The 20,034-nt window shown below is 41.2% G+C and overlaps 1 protein-coding gene across 2 annotated transcripts in view; it reads right to left on the reverse strand.

The window, feature by feature from the left end:
• GHR (growth hormone receptor) overlaps positions 1-13,211 on the reverse strand; it is a 1,761,548-nt gene extending 1,748,337 nt beyond the window's left edge. For both annotated transcript variants that reach the window (XM_044069744.1, XM_044069739.1), the window contains exon 1: positions 12,035-13,211. The gene's annotated coding sequence lies outside the window, so the exon portion shown is untranslated. The remainder of the gene's footprint in view (positions 1-12,034) is intronic.
• Between the last annotated feature and the right edge of the window lie 6,823 nt (positions 13,212-20,034).

The following is a 20,034-nucleotide window of genomic DNA, read 5'->3' on the forward strand; positions in this document are numbered from 1 at the left end:
CTCTTTACCTTATGGGAGTATGGTACTACAGAGCGGCAGAATGTCACAGTCTACTATGATAAACAAGTTCAGCCATGATAATGAGATTAACACTGCTACAGCACTGTGTTCTACAGAGCCTTCAGGAAAAGGTAAACTCAAACACTGACAGCACAATTCTGCTCAAACCTGTACAGCAACCGTACATCGATTTCTTCTGTTCACAGGTTTATACAAATCCTACCATACACCGTCAGAAGTACGTATTCTACACACAGGACACTAGCATACATACAAATGTTCCAAATGTTAGCACATGCTCCAAAACCTTACATATTCTAAACAAATGGACTGAATTCTAATAAAATGTTCAAGAGCTTTTAGACCATTATCACAGGTCTCTGAGCATTCAAATCAGTTATCAAAACTGGAAAAAAAAAAAAAAAACTTTCTCTAGAAAAAAAGTCCACGTTTGTTTTAGAAATTCTGTATCCAAGTACTAAAGTTCAAAGTTCTGTAATGATGACAAATTCTACAGCAGATTAACCGATTAGTGTTCCGGTACATACCTCTCAACTATACAGAATTCTGCATAATGTCCAAATTTTGCCTCATATTTTTTGCGTGCTCCTTAAAATTTTTGCCTCATATTTTTTGTCTGTTCCTCAAAATTTGTGATTGTCTACCAAATATTTGAGGATTTCAGTCAATAAATAATGACAGATTTCAGTTTCAGACTTCTTGTCCTTCAGAAAATGCATTATAATGCAAAATCTGCTATTCTACCAGCTTTCTGAATTTATAAAAGCAGTATTTAAAATCTCTTGTTTTGGCCCTTTGACCCCTCTTTATTTTTAGATTTGTCTAGAATTCCCTAGCAAATAAATTGGAAATATATGTTTAAGCGCACTTAGTCAAGTCTTCTAAAATCTCTGACTAGACAGCTGTTCTATCCTCTACATTTCATTGGACTAGTTTAAAATGCTTAAATGCTCCAAATTTTAAGTAAATGATTAGAAATATTCAAAAATGTGCTCAGCATTTCTACGAAGGCTACAAGTAACCTGTATTTGCTAAATGAAGCAACTAAGTTAGAACTTCAAAAAATCTTTATATCATGAAGCAAAGATCTTGGTTAACTGGCTACTCTAAATTCTCCCTTTACTCTTACTACATTTAATCTTGTCCTTATGTCTCAATTTGTAGTCTAAAAGTTAAATCATCCTTTGGTAATTATACCACTGTAAATACTACTTGTGCCCTGAATCAACATGGGCACACTTCAGCTTTTTTTTTCAATCTATGCAGCCTGTACAATAATACTTTGCTGCAAACTAGAAGGGAAAGCCTGTGGGATCATGTCAGGCTCATCCTGCTTTTTTCTTACATTAAAAATGTCTATCCACCGAGAGATTACAGTGCTACAATGAGATCAAACAAAAACCTGGCATTATGAGTGGTGCCAGAGCAGAGATTCTAGGGTCCAGACCCTTACCCTGGTAATACGGAACAAAGAGGCTGAACGGCTGGAAAAGGGTTGACGATTGTGACAAAATGTGTGTGCGTGTGTGTGTGTGGGGGGGGGGGGGGGTTAAGGTCCGGACAGCAGACAGGGGAAAAATATTAGGATATTAAGCCTACTGTTTCTCACGCCCCTTAAATCCAGTACCAGGATGTGGATGGTACCAGATAAAGAAGTTATGTCTTACCATAACGTTCCATCTGTATTGTTGATCCTCGTCCACTCATTACATATGGGTTACGGTTCCGATATCGGAACCGAGCCGGCCATATACCAAGCTCGCGCCAGCGATAAACTCTTGAGCTAAGCAATATCTTACCCATAATCCCCCTCTCCCTATTACCTCAGATTAAGTTTGCAAGTCAGAAAAAGGTAGAGGCTATCTCTGGTCAAATGACCTAAAGAGAAGGATGGTGAGATCCACTAGAAGCCATAGGAGGGGGAAGGAGGGAGGGTCATAATGAGTGGACGAGGATCAACAATACAGATGGAACGTTATGGTAAGACATAACTTCTTTATCTGATATTGTTAATCCTCGTCCACTTCCTTATGTATGGGACAGAGTCCCCAGCTACCTCTATTCCTGGGAGGCTTTCATGGAAGGACATTCCTGAGCACCATAGAACCAAAAGATGCTCTTCCCTTGGAGGCCAAGTCCAACTTGTAATGATTGATAAAGATATGAGGTGTGGCACAAGTTGCAGCTGCACAGATGTCATGTAAAGAGGTTCTGGCATGGAAGGCAGCAAAGTTGCCACTGACCTTGTTGAATGAGTCTTGATGGTAGTTGGCAAAGAAGTATTGTGTACCGAATAAATACGGGTCACAGTGTCTTTTAACCATCTAGCCAATGTGACCTTAGCAACAGCACATCCTAATCTAGATCCAGAAAAAGCCAAAAATAACTGGTCTGATTTACGGAAAGATTTAGTCCTTTGCAAACAGAAACAGAGTTGTCTGTGTACGTCTAGGGTATGTAGGCAGTACTCTCCCTCGTTAGAATGATCAAGAAAAAACATTGGCAATTCAATGGTCTGATTAATAGACATTTCAGAAATGACTTTTGGCAAGAAGGAAGGGTTAGTTCTTAAGGATACCCTGTCTGGATGAAAAATCAAGTATGGACTCTTTGTACACAGGGCCTGAAGCGCAGAGATACGTCTGGCAGAAGTAATAGCGACCAAAAACAAGGTCTTCCACGACAGATATTTGAGGTCGCATGAAGCAGCTGGTTCAAAAGGGGGCAATGTCAGAGCTTGAAGAACTAAAGATAAATCCCAAGGTTAAATAGGTTCCCTGAAAGGGGGTTTCAGATGATTCACACCCTTTATGAAGGCTTTACATAACTTGTGAGACATGAGGGAGGAGTCTTGGACATTCTCGTGGAAATTAGAGATCGCAGCCAAATGTACTCTAATGGTAGATGCTGACAGCCTCGATTGAAAAAGGGCGGCTAGATATTCGAGTACCATCGACACTGGTGCTGAAAAGGGATCAATTTCCTTATCTTTCAGCCAACAGGTAAATCTTTTCCATTTGCCTAGATAAGTCATTCTAGTGGAGGGCTTATGAGATGCAATAAGAATGTCCTGTACTTGTGAGGGAAGATCATTTTGCCTGGCAAGCAAGGGAACTGGAGGAGCCAAGCTGTAAGCTTCAGACTGTGCATGTTGGGGTGAATCAGATTCTGCGGATGGGAGATCAACTCCGAGGTTGGACAAAGAATCCATGGTTGATCTAGCAGGTGAGGCCACAGAAAGGGGAACCAAATCTGACGAAGCCAATATGGAGCAATAAGGACCACTTTGCTCTTCAATCGCCGGGCTTTCTTTAGAAACTGGGGAATGAGGGGAGTGGGTGGGAAGGCATAAAGAAGACCCGAGGGCCAATCGTGAACTAGAGCGTCCCTGGGTGACTGCCCTGGAGGGGGAATCAGGGCAAAGTAGTTGCTGCATTTGAAGCTGGTCGGGGATGCAAAGAGGTCGCAGCATGGATGGCCCCAACGGTGGAAGATCTCCGCCGCTATGAGAGGATTGAGGGACCACTCATGAAGTTGAAGAATGCACCTGCTGAGTCTGTCTGCTATCACGTTGGAACTCCCAGGAATGTGCGTTGCTAGAAGAAAGTGGTTGGTAGCCATCACCCATTGCCATATCCTCATGGCCTCTCGATAGAGGGGGTAGGATTTGGTTCCGCCCTGTTTTTTGATGTACCAGACAACCGCCATGTTGTCTGATTGTATCGCAATTGTCCCTGACGGCAGCAAGGGATGGAATGACTGCAACGCCAGAAGTACCACTCTCAGCTCTAAAACATGTATATGCAGATGGGCCTCCACTTCGGACCAAGTGCCTTGGACTGTCTGACCCTAACATAGCCCTCCCCACCCCATCAGGGAGGCGTCCGTGGTCTCTGTAGCCTTGGGCTGCAGAGGGGAGTAGGGGTAAGACCACTGTGACGGGTTGTGGTTCAACCACCACTTTAGATCTTGTTTGCATCTCTGAGTTATGTGAATCTTGGTTGAAAAGGGAAGCTGGAAAGGATACCTCTGGGTGAGCAGTAGCCATTGTAGGAGCCTCATGTGAAACCTGGCTAAGGGGACAATGGTGATGCAAGTTGCCATGGAGCCCAACAGCTGTAGGATCGAGTGAGCTGTGGACTTTTCCATTGAAAGAACTGATAACAGTTGCTGTCTGATTCTTGACAATCTGTGTTCCGGTATGGACGCTCTGCAAGTTTTTGAGTCCAAAAAGACCCCTATGAATTCTGTGGACTGAGAAGGGGTGAGACTGGATTTCTGCTAGTCTACTGTTATGCCCAACTTTTCGATAGTATTGAGAGAGTATACCAGGGCTTCCTCCAATAGGTATCTGGTGGGGGCGGAGAGGAGCCAGTCGTCTAGATATGGAAAAACCTGAAAACCTTGAAGTCGCAGGTGAGCTGTGACAACTGCCATGCACTTTGTAAACACTCTGGGGGCTGTAGAGAGTCCAAAGGCAGTACTCTAAACTGGTAATGACTGGCTCCCACACAGAAGCGCAGGAATCTTTTTGATGGTCTGTCCACCTTTATGTGGTAGTACGCATCCTGAAGATCTATCGAGCACATCCAATCGTCTTTTTCCCAGAGAGGAATGATAGATTGTATAGTGACCATCCGAAAGTTTTGCACACTCACAAATTTGTTTAGCACACTGAGATCCAAAATTGGTCTCCAGTCCCCGGTTTTCTTTGGCACCCAAAATAGTCTTGAGTAGAATCCGGATCCTATCTGGTCTGTTGGGACTACTTGGGTGACTCTTTTGTTTAGCAGCTTTGTAATCTCTAGAGCTGCTTCTTCCCTTTGACTGGGTGGAACAGAGAGAAATCTTGATGGAGGGACAGGACAAAGTTCAAAGGGGATCTTGTAACCTCTGGTTATTATCCTTTGTACCCAAGAATCATTGGTAATGGCTAGCCAGGCAGAAGGGTACAAAGAGATACGTCCCCCAACCACTTCCAGAGGAGCGCTGGCAGGATTGCCAGGAGAAGTAACCTCTGGAACCCTGATTACGTGGACCCCCTCTGCCCCAAAAGGGGCGTCTTCCTTGTGAGTTTCCCCCTCTGCCCCTAGGAAAAAAAAAAAAAAGTGTGTCACGGAAAGGACCCTGAGATTTTCTGTACCATATCTTCCCGTTCTTTTGGTTTTTGGAGAAAGCACATTGGGGGGGAAGAATAATGGACACCTACGGCAGACAGGGTCTTACCATCCTGTTCACACCTGGCCAATGTAGTTTTGACTTTGGGTCCAAACATGGAGGAGGATTCGATGGGAGCATTGAGAAAGGAAGCCTTGAAGGGTTCTGCGAAATTACACACGCACATCCAGGCATGTCGTCTCAAAACAATGCCTGAACTCGCTGCTCTAGCTGCTCCTTTTGATGCATGAGACACCAAGTGCATGGAAGAATTTGAAATCGATTCAATAGTGGCCAGCTGAGAGGCCACTTTGTCACGGACCTCATCAGACACGGCACCTGCCAAAGTTTCAGACAGCTCAGATACTAGGTCTCTTTGAAGCCTGGTGAAGTGTGCCATATAATTCAGGGACCCGATAGCAAAGGTCGCTGATGCAAAGGTACGCTTCCCTATCCTATCCAATACCCTGGACTCTTTGTTGGGTGGATGGACAGTCTGGCTTTCCTCTTCTGCCAGGTCTTTCTTAGTTGCGGCTGCAACCACCAGAGCATCTACAGGGAGACCTTTAGACCAATGAGGTTCAGAAGCAGGGGGGAATAAGATTTTGTCTGGCCTCCGGGGAATGGCCTCAAGAGTATCAGGGGTCTTCCATGCACGCTGCACAATGAGCCGGGCCAGTTAGTCTGCAGGTGGGGTAACCCAGGAGGTAGGGGGCCAGGCACGAAAAGCCTGCAGGAACACAGACTCCTCAGAAGTTGGGTTAGAGGACTGCCATTCACCTCTCTGTTTAAGGATTTCTAGGATATCACCAAAGGATACGTCAGAAGGTGAACGAGGGGACCCTTCCCCATCATCAAAGTCTGTGTCTTCAGTGAGAGACTCCTCAGTGGAGTCCATATGCTTCCTCTTGCACAAGGATTTCCGATGAACTTCCTGAGAGGGAAATGCTGGGGAAGACAACACCAAGGAGGTATCCTGTGGGAGTATATCCTGAGACCTCTGCGCCCGGTGTCCACAAGAAGCGACCTGTGTACATAGTGGTCCAGAGGAGGATGGTGAGATAGCAGGCACAGTTTCAGCGGTAGATGCCAAGGCCTTCTCCATGACTTGGAAGGCAGGTCCACTAGAAGAGGGGTAAATGCCCAAGGGGGAAGTCACCTCTCCCCTAAGTGATCCAGCCTGCCGACTGGGAGTCCCAGGACAGCTGAGAAAAGCCAAATCCTGGGTCGTAGCAAAATTTTTCTGCCACGAAGGCAACTGCGGCTCCTTAGAGAGATCCATAAAGGGAACCATAGAGGGGGAAGACTGTGCTACATCAATAGATTTCAAGAAAGAAGGATAGTTCTTGAGAGGTGGAATTCCTCTAGTCGCAATACGTCATGTTGGGAGAGGCTTCTGGTAGATCTCACAGAAACAGCTGAGGGGGAACCAGGTCTATCTAGAGATGAGGGCAGGTTGGTGCCCATCTCAGTAGACTGCACCGAAAACAACGGTGCCGTAAAGGACCTACAGGTGTCTGCACCGAGGAAGTCATCCATGCCGATGTAATGGTCTGCACCGACGAAATGGAATTCCTCTAGTCGCAATACGTCATGTTGGGAGAGGCTTCTGGTAGATCTCACAGAAACAGCTGAGGGGGAACCAGGTCTAGCTAGAGATGAGGACAGGTTGGTGCCCATCTCAGTAGACTGCACCGAAAACAACGGTGCCATAAAGGACCTACAGGTGTCTGCACCGAGGAAGTCATCCATGCCGATGTAATGGTCTGCACTGATGAAAAGGTCGGTGCCGAAGTAGTTGTCGGTGCTGAGGTTAGAACCGATAAAACAGTAAACAAGGACTGAGCTGTCGGTTCCGAAACAATGGTGGTCTGCACCAACTGTGAGGTCGGTGCCGGTAAACAAGTCTGAACTGAGGGGCCCCTCGGTTCCAATACAGCAAAGGACATCGGTGCCATAGATATAGGTGGTGCCGAGGACTTTTTCGGAGCCAAAGATCTAGGCGCCGAAGGTGTCGGGCCCGAGAGGGTTGGATCCGAAGCAGAGATCTTTGCTCTTTCTTGATTGAGAGTCCCCAGCCAGGGACGAAGGAAGAGATTTAGCCTTAGAAGCATCCTCAGACTTCTTTTTATGGGATCTTGGCGAGGGTTGAGGCCTCCGACCCAGAAATAGGCTCTGAAAAGGGAGACTTTAGCAACCCTTTCAGCAAAAGTTTATTTTTCCTCTCTTATCAGTGTCCTGTTGGAAAAATTCTTACAAATCCCACAGGGTGGGTCAACAGTTAAGTGAGGCGCACCTAAACAGAAAGCACACAAAGAATGTGCGTCTGAAGTAGGTAGTTTATGTCCACAATCATAACATCTTTTAAAACCAGTACTACCTTTTTTATCTGTCATGTTAAAGGAAAAGAAAATACCAACAATAATACAAAAACACAAAATTACTCAAAGGAAAGAAAGGAAAGGCTATCTTCCAACTATGGTAATCAAATGATACCTTACATCAGATGAAAAGGGTGAAAGTGACTAAAATTTTTTTTAGAAAACTGAAAGAAAAGGGAGTCGTTAAATGTGATAAGGTAACACAAATCAGAAAATTAACTTTTGCGAGAAAAAGTCCTTATTTTGAAATAAAAGGACAAAAAAGGTTTCACTTAGCTCAAGAGCAACAACCTGACACGACCTGATGGCGACGCGGCAAACTCAGTCTGAGGTAACAGGGAGAGGGGAATTATGGGTAAGAGATTGCTTAGCTTGAGAGTTTATCGCTGGCACGAGTTTGGTATATGGCCGGCTCGGTTCCGATATCGGAACTGTAACCCATACGTAAAGAAGTGGACGAGGATTAACAATATCAGATGCCTTAATGCAAACTTAAACAGATATTGAAGTAATACTGCGGTGGTGGTGCTGCGGTAGTGTTATCACCTCACAGTAAGACGCTGTCCTGTTCGATTCTCAGCTACAGCATCCTCTGTGTGATGACATGCGTGAATGGGCGTACCTTCGTTGAAGGTTCTGCGTCAGGACCGGAAACTCGGCACGTAAAAATCTACTGCCAATCATTAGCGGACCGGAGTTCCGCTGTGGCGACCCCTAACCGGGAGAAGCCGAAAGACATAACAACAAAGGTAAGTAAAAAGAAAATTGTTTTAACAGATGACTAAGCAAATCCTTACCTACTGTGAGTTAGTACCTCTTTTTCAATAAGCAAATCACTTTCATTGCAGCTTATCCATGGCATTACACAAAGGTACGTTAATAATGTAAAGCAAGCAACATTGAAGCAGCTGTGTCTCAATTCCCCCCTATAAAAAGGGGATCATTTCCAATATAGAAACAGGACTCTAAAAAGGTCTGACACTACATTACTCCAACTTCTGATGTAATTAGAAGGGACACCAAAATTTAATAATGCATTTCTCCAAGCACCAAATAAGCTCTCACCTTTCTCAGGTAAAAAACAGAATGCACATGTTTGACATGCAACTGAACTGCAACAACGCCAGTGCAGGTATTACGTTGATTTTGCTTACTTGATTTAGTAGTTTTCCATATGTATGTATAATGAACACATCAGAGTGATAATTTCACACACAACACACCCATCCATTAACGTACACAAGGACTTTTACTTAAGTTATAAAACTGTATTTAAAAAAAGAGTAATGGTGTAACGGATGCTTTATTCAACACAATATTTTTACATATTGACCATTACTAACTCATTCTTATTTTTAAGTGTTTGTAGAAATATAAAGTAAGCAATAGAATGTAGGCGTTTTCTTCCCATTTTAAATTTAATATGAACAGCTAAAAAAACAGAACAAAAAATAGGCTACGGGGCACAGTGTGATACTTGCTTCACGTGAAAATCTTTAAAATGAATCAAGTTTCAGCTATGTACTTTTATTTTCAAAATAGCCAAAAACTCTTCTCAATTAACCAAGAAAGCTGTGTAGCAAAATGAAGTGATGGATTCACTATTCCCATTTTGTAAATAGACAGTATTAATTAATAAAAATTAGTGCAGACTTTAACTAATTAACCAAAAAGAGAAAGGCAGTGAATGAGCAATAGTTATTCACCCTATAAGATTATTAGTGTCCTTTGCGCAAAACAATTTTTTCTCCATTAGCAGAGGAAAACAAAAGTCAGATCTTGTACTTTTTCTTTTTAGCACAAAAAGAATACAAAAAGTTTGCTCCAAACACAAAGTACCGCATAATGCAAAATGCTCTTATGAATGAACTTGCGGCTTTACCACCTGTAAATAAATGGTCCGCACAGTTAAACTGCGTGTGGGCAGGTGGTTGATAAGTGTCTTAACGTCAGATGTTTCTCATACATACTGTATGTATGCATTCACATTTATATTTTATTTTTATACATGTAAATAAATAAATGTTTATGTACAAATACATATATGTATGTAAACACATGCATTATATACTGAATGGAGATCACAGTACAATGAGGATCAGGAAATTTACCTTTTTCTCCACTGTGGTGCGATCTCGGAGTTGGTATATATAATCTGCAGGGGGTGTAGGGGGGCTTGCCTCCCTGCAAAATCGTTGAAAAAAATTACATTTTTGTTTTACATGCTGTGTTCAAATGGAGAAGCTATTCTTATGAATGCAGCTCAATCTCCATTCAGAAAAGGGCTGTCTGCTATATGCAATAGCTGCTTTCATGTTACAAGTTTCAGCATTGTAAACATTTGCTCTTGTTTGCTTCCGATGTTGTGGTATTTTGATCTTGTGAAGGTAATCAATACACACACACACACACACACACACACACACACACACACACACACACACACACATAGTACAACTGAACAAAGTCAGTGCTCCTGAGGCAAGACTGAAAAAGGGTCGACAAGCATCAGTGCTCCACCCGGGATAAATTGTATTTATGTATGCACTTGAGTATATACACACACAATATATACACACACATATGTCTACTATGCAGCTATGCACGGATACGTGTGTGTGTGTGTGTGTGTGTGTGTGCTCAGAATGATGTAAACAAATAATTGATTATATAAGGACTGTGGCTCCTGTGGCACTACCCAGAACGCATAATTTGCGGTACTGACAAGCCAGTCAACGAGTAATAGGATTGACATCTCATGCCATCTCAAATACATGTGTTAGAAGTACCACATTACACTTCAGTCTACAAACCTATGTTACAAACTCAAATTTAAGTGTATAAATGTGAAAGAAAATATCTTCACAAGTAAAACAAAAATGCAACACAAATCCAGAAAGGTTCATTACCACAGCTGATTATTTAGGTAACACAGAAAGTGTAAGGAGATAACAAAGGAGCAGGGCTGGTATGGAGTGATAATTCAGAAATTTTAATACACTGTAATTTACTGCGTTCTCAGCAAGAGCAAATCAAGCTGTTAGGCGGGAAGCATATCAAATTACTGTCTTCAGCTCCACGAAAAAAGAACCATTGTTTGCCAAGGGTACAAGAAGTGAACAGCAATGTAGATCTGACAGTGTCCAGCAGAGAGGAACAGTCGATAAGGAGCATTAACAAAACTTATGATACTTGTAATATCAGACTCAAATGGTTTCAAAGCATGCTGATAAACAGCTATCACAAATTTTCCGAAAAATGCCCCTTAAGTCCCCCCCCCCCCCCCAACACTTCACATAAAAGGTACAGGCAACAAACACAATTCTGTTAATTTTCTACACCTTCAGTAGCAAAGACTGCACGTACAATGTGTTTTAGCAAGGTAAGTGTGCAAATTCATTCTGACAGTTTAAAACACGTCATTCATTCTGACTTATAAGGAAACCTAATGCAATGACACTTCCAAGTAAATTAACAGAACAGTAGTAAAGGTAAAACGCATGTTACATCCAATTACAAAACACAAGAGATGTACCACAGACTCAATGGATGCAGGAATAAAGGAGAGACAAGTAAACTATAGAACGTGTCTACTACAGAGAAGAAAAAGTATGCCTCTGTGTTTACTGAGACATATCTTAAATTAGTGGAAGTTACTCACGCATAAAGCTTCAGTAAATTCTCTGTGATTTACCTTATAGCAGCTGTTTTGACCAGTGTATTAAGACACCTCACGATGCAGTATTTAGTAAATATATCATATTGACGTTTAATACACGTTTATATCACATCTGCCAAATTAACGCAAAACTGTAAACAACACTTTGGTCTCCTAACTATGCTTGAAAGCATAAACTACATAAAGTCACTGGAAACCTATCAATTAATCTCAGCCCACCTCCAGATGACAAGAATAACTTTACTCACTACTATATAAAGCATTTTACTTCCAACATCCAAGTCAATCCAGTACTAAGACCAGATGGCATGCGAAGTGACAGTTCATGGGATCCCCATGCTACGCAGCCTGTGAAAAAAAGAGCAACAGAAAACTGCTGACAGTTGCATCTACCTGCAGCATGGCAGCATTATTAAAGCATGTGCACAGCCAGACTGCATCACTGTTAAGTGTCAGCAAGAAGATCTTCCTGTAGTACTGAGGGAACTGCTACAGTTTCAGAGCAATTTGGGAAGGATGAGTTGTTTGACAATTGAGATGGCCTGCTGTCCTGCAAAAGTAGCTGCAGTACAGTACAAGCAGACTTGCTACTCTAAGCTGTGCCATTGCCGATACCAATTCTAAATGAAAGAAGCCGTGCCAGGAGCCCCCTTTCATAAAATACCGCCACAAAAAATGAAACTGCAACTAAAAGGGGCTTGCTTCCCCCCTCCTTATGGGATACCAAATACCTTCCACTGACCGTCACCATTAATTTTTCACAACATATTTACTTGCTTAGCTGTACACAGCATACCTCTGAATTGCACCATATCACGAGAAACAGCTCCTAATTCTCTTTCCCGCAAGTCGATCCCACCTGAAGATCTCCTATATGTCGATCACACCTGTATTCCTGTTCACCACCAGGAAGCTTGGGTCCTGACCGCTGACCAACTCGCCTACTCCGGAAAGTAACAAATCTGTGCGTAAATGTTTATTCCAGTCGCAGGGAACAACTTTCCATAAACTGACGCCGCGCAGACACTGGCACCGACGCTCACAGGGCGAGGACATTTACTCCTCATCCACAGACCCTACACCTCTTACATTCTTTTGCAAATTTCTGACGTCCCAGTGTTGCTTGCGCTTTCAAGTCGGTGACGTGGGGTGGGGGCGACCTTGATGGAGCCCCACTAAACAGTTGTCGTTGCCTCTTCGGTTTATTGCTTACTTGTGCTGGCACGAATCCCGTTTGTTGCGTTTGTATAGCATATTAGAACTGCAGTGCTCCTACAGCGTGAAGTAGCAAGAAATTGTATTGGAGTTGTAAGACAGCGCCATTTTATTGAAGTGGCCAATCCCAGTCCAGCAGCTGAATGTAACCCTTAATTTAGAAGTTGGTTTTAACCCTTAAGTTTAGTGAAGACTCCTGAGCAGAGATTGTTTACTTCAATCTGAAAAGCTGGAATGCAGGCAGTGAAGACAAGGCGACAGACCGTATGTCTCTTCTAGCAATGGTGCAGTATTTGAGATGTCTTTTAGTGCACCATTTTGCTACAGTTCAACATTACGGATACAATTTTTTGTAATTTATTATAAAGATAATGGAGCCCCGTTAAAGGAAAGAAAAAATAACTGCGGTGTTTGCGGGTGGGATCTAAACACCAGATTTTGTACAATAGTTCGCTTTATTAAGTAATCTCGTACACTAACCATCTAAAATACAAACGGTTTGTTTTGGGAGAAAATGGCCGCAGCCACACGATTACACGTAGCCAGTTGGGCTGCTACCTTCTCGGGTGCCCGGTGGGACATTTTTTATGGAATTAGGCAATTTTGCAGGACAAGCTGCATCCGCAACAATTGCAAAGGACTGGCCTTCACTTTGTTGCCAAAACAAAATCTCAGTGTTAAACAACTGAGCTGTCTCTGCGGTTTGATATTATATTAAGTTGTTTCACACGCAAATGTAATTGTTTTATTTGGCTGTAAAATAAACTTAGGAAATGTTTGTCTTAAAATCGGGACTTTTACCATTTTTTTCGTGTTTTCTTTTCTTTTTTTTTTTTTTGGCCGCAGTTGTCCATCTAGAGACTCATATGCATAAAGTGGGACAGGTAGTAATCCTGTAGAAGTTAACCAGGTGCTAACCCAAAACAAGATACGTCTCCTTTAGACAAGAGACGTGCCGTGGTGATAAAAGCTCCAAATAATTCACTACACATGACTGAAAGCACTTGCCTTGGAATTAGCAGTCAAACTAAGTGAGTGTAAGTTTATCACATTTTCAGATGTCGAAAGTAGACCTAGTATTTTGTCTGACAGACTATGCCCAAAACCACTGCAAAGGACTGGACTTCACTTTCTTGGAAGAATAAAACATTCTTGAAGAAGTTCAGCTGCTTCTGTTGTTTTATACTATATTAAGATATTTCAGACACTGAATATTAATTTTATGCAACTGCTGGAGGAAATAGCTTCTTGTCCTCAAATCTCAGGACATTTGCTATTTTCTTTGTTTTTTCACAGGACACAACTGCCTATATAGGGGCTGTTAACATACCTCTCAACTGACCAGATTTTCATATACTTCAGAAAATGTTTGCTAACACAAATCTTGTCATTGTAATAACTTTTCAAAGTTTATAAGAGCAATATTTAAATAGGGTTGCCACCTTTTCAAATGCCCAAAGTGGGACATTTTTTGTAGAAACGTCAGATTTTACAAGGCAAAACATACCCACGGCCAGTACAAAGGACAGAACTTAACTTTTTTGTCAAAATAAAAGCTTATTATTGTAGCATTTGAACTGATTATTCTGTTTCATATAACATTTAGGTGTTTCAGATACAAAATAACTGTTTTATGCAACTATTAAAGAAAATATTGGAAATATTTTTGTCCTAAAATCTCAGGACATTTTCCATTTTTTCAATTTTTTTGCAGGACACAACTGCCAAAAGAGGGGACTATCCCTTGCAAAGTGGGACAGGTGGTAACTCTATATTTAAAGTCTGTCCCCATTTTTGTGTCTTTGATCCCCAGTATTTTAGGCTTTGGCCAGATTTCTTGTGCTAAGAGATCAAGAGGTATAGGACTGTCCTTCACGAAGAGGGACAGAGAGGTGGTAACCCTAAGTGAGTTGTGGTCACATCAGCTTTCCTGCAGTTCCAAGTATCCATTACTCAGGGATGTCATGGTGTAGTCCAAACAATAGTGGCACACAATCCTGATATCTGTTCACGATGGTAGCCAAGGATCAAGTGTCCTGTTGAGCTCTGCCTCATCTCTCTTTCATTTTTAATTTGTTTGCATTTGCATTGTGTTGATTTAGGTAGCCATAATGTGAAGACCCCATTTTCAGAGGGGGGGGGGGGGCTAGGGAGAAAAGTTCATACAAACAGCACATACAGTAGTTTATATGATTACATACATTAATCATCAATGGTCTTTTCACTGATAACAGCAAGGTGTGATAAACAAGTGAATATCCTATTTTCACACTGTACAAAAAATGTGGTAATTTCATAGTGAAAGGGTAAAATGATATTTCCACCAAATCAGCACAATGTGGTTGTTTATATGGTGTGGGGGCAATTCCCTGACTTTTCATGGTACCTATGTAAGTTTATTATACAGAGATGTTCAAATCATTACACACATATTTATTTCTGTAATTTATTTCCTATCATAATAACTGCTGCTTGTACCACAGTGTTTTTACAGGCTACTTTTTAACCACACCAAAATATATTACTATTAATGATTGCTTTGCTATATATAATGTTCTCTCTTACTTGATGCTTATGATATTGTAAATATAACTCTGTGTAATCTCTGCGGATATAATTTGTATATTACTGCTTACAGCTAATATGCAATTACACTATTTTGAAAGTGAAATTGTACTTGGCATAACATTTGGAAATACATACATAATGAACATACTATTCGTACAAATAATTTCATCAACATCATGTATTGTTTTTTTTTCAAATATTTACATTAGAAACAGTAAATATTCAGTATAGATTTAATTTTACTTTAATCATTTGTTGACCATCTAAGTGAAATGATAATGCAGTCCCAACCTCCACATCCTTCAGACATGACCTGGCCTCATTGAGCGTGGTAGAATCAAACAACCTGCATAAAAACATAGACACAATGATACATAACATCCGAATAGTAAAGAGTAAATCACAGCATTAACTTAATATTTGGAAAAATAAGAGCCAAGTACAGTGAGCCAGTTTAAAGCAGTCAGATACACAGTAAATGAAGACTTGAAAAGCAGCAACTATTCACAAACAGGAGACAGAAAATAGTAATGCAGTCACAATTTTGCTTGCAACTTTTCCAGACTCTATCTTGAAATAAGAATAAGCCATACTACATGTTTTTCTTGAATACTGTCAAACTGCCAGCAATAATTGCAATGTATATGTTATCTTTCTGAAGTTGTGAAAGCAGAATATAGTAATAAATTATGTTGAAAACATTTACTGCATTTTCAGACATAAATCAGCTTGTATTGTACAGGTCATTCCTTTAAGTAAAACTGCTTGGCACTCTCAAATATTAGATTTATATTTCTTTAATTAGGAAATGAGAGGTATGCTGACATGACCATTTGATAATCTAGATTTACATTGGTAATACCAAAGTCGTAGCTAAGGCATGGTGAAGAGAAGGACTGTCCAGGTGCACGCTAATAGAAGGCATGATTTGCACTGTAGAAGAGTTTTCATTCGGACCGCACAAGTCAGTAGTGTGATCACTTTTGTGGGGTGGCTGGGTGTGAATGCAGTATCAATTGTCAGAGAGAGAGTGTTGGTGTGTGCGTGCGTGTGTGTGTGTGTGTGTTTGCAAGCAGCTAGTATAGCTCTTTGCTACAGTGAAAGAACTGTAATGTAGAACAATTACAGGTCTTTGCCCAGAGGTGAGGGAGCATCATTTGGGAGATTGTCCAGGGTGCCATTTGGCCTAACTACAACTTTGGATAACACTGCCAGCAGCACTACATAAGTTAGAAAACAGAAGTGCGATAAGTATACTACAGTCCATACTCACGAGTTATTCTATGCTAAATTAAATTATATTTTCTCCTAGCTGGCTGCATAAAAAATAAACATGTCCTAACTGAGTACTGCTCAAACATTTTTTTTAGCTGTATGACTTGCACCTGCTGGCACTCTGACTTTGTTGCATGTTCTCATTTGTTTGATTTAGCTCTATAGGTCGTGATCATCTGTCCATCCTATCTCAAAGTGCTGCTCTGTACCTGGCACAGGTGCTGCTGACTGCTGAGCTCGGTGCACATCTGCAAGATAGGCTTTCAGGTCTTCACCCATCCTGAGGTTCCTCTCTAGCTGCTGCTGCTGCTCCCACTCTAATTCCTTCATCTCCACCAATACTCAGCAATAAAAAAGGAAAACCTTCTCTTTTTGTTGGCAAAAATCAAGTCTGAGTTGTAGGTGAAGTGAGTGATCATGCATAACCCCCTTTTGGAATGTACAACTACAGCACTGAGATTGACAGCTCTCTTTCACTGCTGACTTCTGATACAAGTCTCATTAGCTAGGTTTGCAAGCCTGAGCCTCACTAAAATGAGAATGGAAATCAGGGTTATTGGTCGTCAGATTGGAACAGCAGAACAAATCATCTCTTCCCCTGCTAAAAGTGGAATTTTCTGCATAATCTGGTACATTTGAGAGCTATGGCGGTCATGAATGCAGTTTAATAAACAATTATAAGAGAATAGAAAAGTGATGGAAACAGAAGCACATGTCTGATATGCACAGGGGTTCTAGTAATATTAATTATAAAAGGATTTTAGTTTAAATTTATAGAATGTTTTAAGCATTCTACTTCCTCAGCTGTTAGGGGTCCAGAAAGGCTTGTACAGGTGGGCTGTAGGCAAACTGGTCAAACTAAGCTGTACAGTCAGTGGAGAGAGATACTGAACCTAAGAACACCGCTGTACAGCTGTAACAATTTTTATGTATAATGACTTCTTAATCTTTTGGCTAAAATCATGTGTAATATCAAATGCTGGAAATGTATTTTCTAATGACAAGGGATGGTGATTTAGCCAAGAGTGAGCACAATATCTGAAGGGTGGCTAGATACAGATTAAGTATAAATAGTATATAAAAGACTGTAAGAAGTAAAGGGACTGTTTATTCAGTCTCAGTTTTAACAAGAGCTACTTAATGAAGAGAGGATTAGGTGATTTCACATTGTACACTATGGCTGTTTCAGGAATGATGATTACAGATTTAATCTTTGTATGTACTTCTAATGTGTTATGGAGGGTTGTTCCAATTTTTAACTAGGCGCTAACAAAGAGCTTTGCCATTACACCCGGAGTCAGTTTAATTACTAAATTAGTGGATCTGACTTCCTTACTATATTTGTGCTAAATCAACAGGGTTATAACTGGGATTATTACAAAAGAGCTTGCATGTAAAGAGCGCTTGATTGTAATGGATCTTGGACTAGGGTGCCAGTCTCCCCTTTTTAATGCTATGCAGTGGAAGGGGGAAGAAGTAAGATCAGTAAACTCCGCAGTTCTTTTGTACGTGGGGTTTTATTGTCTTTACCGCATATTTATAACATTTCCATTGCGATGGGTCCATAAAGTAGTTTGGTCAGTTAGTTTCAGCCATGGTGGATTTAGAAGTAGGTGGCAGGTATTACGTAATGTGGTATAGTGATGGTTTCTGGTTAGTTCCTTTAACTGCAGAGCCAGCATGAATTTAAAGTTGAGTTGATGATTGATTGTGGTGCCAATGATACTTCCATTTTCCCTGTTTAATTTTATTTCCTGTCATCATTGCTTCTTTATTTGCAAACTGAAGTTTTATAGCTTGTGGGTGCTTACCAAAGAATGTTAGATTTGTTTTTTTTTTTGTCATTTATAATGAGTTTAGAATGTTTGTTATTTGTTATCTAGCTGGTAACAGTGTTGAACCTGTTTTGTAATTCCTTTTGTAAGTTTGGTAGGGCTGTCTGAGTAGTAAATCAGTGTGAATCTTCATTGCATCGAAAAAACTGGTGCTTTCTGCATGTGTATTCATACAATTTCTAAAATGGAGAATAGTAGTGGTCTGTGGACAGAAATCCTTTGGAATTCCTAGAAGTGTTATGCACTTGTGTTTTTTTCACTAGATATGGATTATGTCCTTCAAGAGGATCATAAAATCATAAGATCTACAAGACAGAGAAGTCCAAAGACCATTAAGCCTTGCCAGTAACCATACTTATATGACACCTCCTACCTCCAAGACGGAGAGACAAGATAAGCTTTTGGGAAATGTATGGCTACCCATCTAGTTATCAAGGTTTGACTTAAAGGTGGAAAGGGTTTCATTCTGCTTACTGCAAATAGGTAGTTTATACCAGAGATGAGATATGCATTTGGAGATGAATCTACTGCATCGGCATGTCCTGCTTATTTGCTGGTGAAGCAGGTATTTGTGTCACAGTTAGTTTTATGAAGGTGTAGGAGATCAAGGAGGGCAGGGTCATTTATGGCCCTAAATGCTAAACATAAATTACCATGAAGCAGCCTATAAGGCAAAGAGTATAGGAGTAGGGATTCAGTTTTCTTTTAGTAGCTAAGGGTCTTCAGGCCTATGACCTTTTTAGTTAGGAACCTCTGTGTTTTTTCATGTCGTGCAGTGTTTAGAAAAGTACATAACAAAGGGGTACATTTTACTCAACTTCCTTGATAAGGGATGGGCTTAAAGGGATAATAACTTATTTTGATCCAGATGAGATGCCTTTAGATTCTAGTCGAGTTAGATAAAATGATTTTCTGACTACATTTGTGACATGGTGCTCAAAGACAGGGAATTGTTGGTGAAGGTGCCAAGATCTTGATTACTGAATTATTTATTTATTTTATATTTGTTAACTGGGAAAGTTCGACTGGACACAGGTCCTTTTTCAGCGGAGACCCGGAGAGAAAAGCTCCATACACAAAATACAAAAACAGATAAAATAAGATTCCAATTATAGTGAGAGAAAATACAATGATAATAACAAGCCAACATCCTGGCTGATAGGTTCAGTGCCAACTTTACCCCCACTTCACCCCCTAAAGGGCCCATATCCATGCCGGAAGAATGCAGTGCCTCTGCAGTCACAACTGAGCAGGTAAAAACTGTGCTCTCCAAAGCCAAGAACATAGCATCCATTTGACTGGGCAACATCCCAGGGTGCATTCTACATGAACTTTAGAACGAACTGACTCCCCACCTAAGCACCATGTTCAGTCACAGCCTCACATTAGGCTTTGTACCCACTGAATGGTGCACAGCAAAAGTTATACCACTCCACAAAGGGGGAGCCACCACGGACCCTGGGAACTACCGCCCGATTAGCCTGACGAGCCTGGTTTGCAAGGCCATGGAATGTATCATCATGGAACTCATAAACAAAGACAATGGTATAATCTCCAAACTCTGGACCCCACCCAGTTCAGGTTTGTGAAGTTCAGATCATGCCTCCTGAACCTGATCAACTTCTTTGAAACAGTCACCAAAGCCGTAGACGAGGGTAAGACAGTTTACACATCCTGCCTTGACCTCACCAAGGCATTCAACACCATCCCCCATTCTGGAATCATAGATAAACTGACTAAACTGGGTATAACTCCATACGTCACAAGATGGGTCATCAACTGGTTCACTGACAAAACCCACACTGTAAAAGTTGCAGACTCCAAATTTGACTTCAAACCTGTGACGAGTGGAGTACCACAGGGTTCAGTCTTGGGTCCTCTCCTGTTTGGTATCTACTTCTCA

This window comes from Protopterus annectens, chromosome 1.part0 (assembly GCF_019279795.1).
Source record: "Protopterus annectens isolate FY-2018-M chromosome 1.part0, PAN1.0, whole genome shotgun sequence".
Classification (NCBI taxonomy): Eukaryota; Metazoa; Chordata; order Ceratodontiformes; family Protopteridae; genus Protopterus; species Protopterus annectens.